This window comes from Dama dama, chromosome 5 (assembly GCF_033118175.1).
Source record: "Dama dama isolate Ldn47 chromosome 5, ASM3311817v1, whole genome shotgun sequence".
NCBI lineage: Eukaryota > Metazoa > Chordata > Mammalia > Artiodactyla > Cervidae > Dama > Dama dama.
This window is the reverse complement of record NC_083685.1, coordinates 112,902,057-112,905,121: the sequence shown is the minus strand read 5'-3', so window position 1 is coordinate 112,905,121 and position 3,065 is coordinate 112,902,057. Positions and strand designations below refer to the sequence as shown.

Below are 3,065 nucleotides of genomic sequence, written 5' to 3'. Positions count from 1 at the left end.
ACACGGACCCTCATGTGCAACAAACAACCCTCACAACTGTCTACAGCAGCTCTGCTAGAGGACACGTTCACAAAGCTGCAAGACTGTACATAACCACCTCAGCTATGGGTCACTAAATGTGGAGCCTTTAGGGATTGTTCCTGCGTCAGGGCAGCAAGTTCACCATAGAACCACATGTATGCTAGAAGTGCCCAAGACAGCAGTGAGGGTTCTGGCAGAACTTGGACCAGGGAAGAACACATCAGTGACAAGCATAGAGTATCTATGATCCAGTAGATATTTCCTCTTCTGCCTTGATTCAGAACCCTGCTTTTGTCACACAGCAATGTACCCAGCATTAAGGATGACTCAGGATTCATCTAAGTCATTCCTGGTCATTGCTATTCCTTTTGACAGCAACTGTTCCAAGGAAGCATCTAACAGTCCTGTCTACCAACAATAAGAGGATTTGCCTTCCTCCAAAAGAGAGAGGTACATGAAGTGGAAGTTCTTGGCCTTGTTTCCTGTTTGGAAGGCGGTTGTATAAGGATGTGATGTTGGAGTTGTGACAGTTATCTTGCAACCATGAAGAATATCAGAGATTCTCAGAGCTTCTGAGCCAAGAGAATCTCAGAGATTCTGACTCAGTGCCAGATTCGACAAGTTCCCAGTTCGAATCGACCTTGCTGAGCTGCTTAACTAATTCTCAAAACTTCATGTTTTGTGAAATAACTAAATGCCTTTACAATTTAAGTCACAATTCTTTAGGTATTGTATTACTTGCAACTGAACACATCTGAACATTTACAAATTAACTTATCCAACAAAAATTTAATGATCTCCTACTTGATTGTTGCTAAGTCATGTCTGACCCTTTTTTAACCCCACAGATTGTAGCCTGCCAGGCTCTTCTGTTCAAGGGATTTCCCAGGCAAGAATACTTGAGTGGGTTGCCATTTCTTTATCTGGGAGATCTTCCTGACCCAGGGATCAAACCTGTCTCCTGCATTGACAGGCGGATCTTTTACCACTAAGCCACCAGGGAAGCCTGCTCCTACTTGATACTAGAGATTTAAAAATAGTTAAAATTCCAGCCCTCTGGGAGTATAAATTGTAGAGAAGACAGAGGGTTAAAACAAATAAACCCACGTGACAAGTGCTCTAGTAGAGGTGTGAATAAACTATTGTAGGATGACAGGAGGCAAAATGACTTCCTCTGAGAACAAGAGGGTACTTATTTATTTTTATTTATTTTTGAATGTGTTTTTGGCCAGGCCGCAGGGCTCGTGGGATCTTAGTTCCCCAGCCAGGGATCAAACCTGGGCTCTCAGTAGTGAAAGTGCAGAGTCCTAACCACTGGACCACCAGGGAATTCCCTGAGAGGATATTTGGATGGGATTTTGTTTTAGACATGAGGTTTGAGGGATATCTAGATGAAGATGTCTATAATGTCGCAGGCAGGTCTGAATTAAATATATATATTTGGGAGGCATTAGCAGAGGGCTGGTAGTTAAAGTCATGGGAGATGTTAGAATCTCCCTGCCTGTGGATCAGCGATAATATCAGCAGTTTAAAAATGAGAATAGCAGGCCCAGGCTAAGACTCATGCATTCGCTGGTTTAACTATATCAAAGCTCCAGGGCAGCATCTTATGATTGAACCTGTTGGTCTTCTCCCCAGGCTCACAAGATAGATGCCAGGGCTTCAGGCATCATATTCTCACATTTTGTTTAAAGGCACCAAAGTCTGCTTGTACAACTGTCCCCTGAAGTGCCTCCCATCTAAACTTCTGCTAGTGCCCCACTGACCAGGGCTATGTCATATGTCCACCCTTAAACAAATCACAGGCAAAGATGAATTATTTATTGTGACTTCTTGGACCAATCATGATTTGCCCCTGGCATAGAGGAGAGGTCACCTTCCCTGAACAAGAAGGAAAAAGAATAATTGTTGCATGGGCGACCAGCAGTATCTGCTGCTCACTGAGGGAGCCAAGAGATTAGGCAAAGGCCTAAGACAGAGAATTGGGAACTTGTCAACATTTTCAGGACAGAAAAGGAAGGTGGAGATGAAAAAGAAATGATCAGAAAAGGAGGAGCAGGAAGTCCCAGGAGAAAAGAAAAGAGAGTTTCCAGAAGGAAGACGAAGCCAACCGCTTCAAACATTATAAGGAAGTCAAAAATAGATGAAAACAGTCCTGGAGGCCATTGAGGGATAGTTGGTTAGTAGGAGTTTACTGTTGACTTTGATAAGAATGTTGCCAAGAACGTAAAAGCATATTAAAAGGGGTGAGTGGGAGGGGAAGAAGTAAAGTGTTCAGGAAAAGGGAAGAAGCAAAACATGCAGCCACTGGGAGAGGACTTGGAGGGAAAATTGTATTGAACACAGAATCTGCCAGAATCCTCAACTACAGTTAGACTGGATTGGAAAAGCAGGAAGACTGACCAGCTTCCTCTATTGCATATTCATCAGGGACCTTCTTGCCGGCTTGAGAGAGGATGAGACAGAAGAGCCCCTCCCACCCTGGCTCCATGATTAATTTCATCTCTCATGGGGCTGGGCATAAAAGAGGGACTAATCATGCTCTCCCACCATCTGGGCAATTATGGTCTCCCATCAGCTGGTACAAAATGAGGGGTTTGTGATACTTAATGGCAACCCTGCCCCCATCACATCTGGGCCTTAATCTCTTGAATTAGCCAAATCAAGGGAAATTTGGAGTTGTATTGTGATTCAAGTGATGGAATAAATAACCCCTTGGCCAGGCTGCACTCCAAGTCTCCCCGCCTTGGTGATGCTTAATTGGCACAACTGGCAGACACCTTACAGGGGATGCAGGAGTCTGGGCAATAGGGTTGTGGTAGGAATATGCCCAGCTTGGATTCCTCCTGCATGGAGCCTTCCCAGACCTTCCCCATCTGCTGTCCACCCCGGACCCAAGAGCTAGAGCAAAGGGATGTCACAAAGTTGGCTGGGGGATCCCCTGCTAGGCAAGCATCCACCGCTCCACAATTCGAGGCTACTGTGATTCTAGGGTCCCTGTGTGTCCCCTTATCCTGGTGCCTGTATCACACGGCATCAGAATC

The 3,065-nt window shown here is 45.1% G+C and overlaps 1 non-coding gene across 1 annotated transcript; it reads right to left on the bottom strand.

The window, feature by feature from the left end:
• Positions 1-1,277: 1,277 nt before the first annotated feature.
• TRNAE-UUC (transfer RNA glutamic acid (anticodon UUC)) lies at positions 1,278-1,350 on the bottom strand. The gene has a single exon. It is a non-coding gene; the product is annotated as a tRNA-Glu (tRNA).
• Between the last annotated feature and the right edge of the window lie 1,715 nt (positions 1,351-3,065).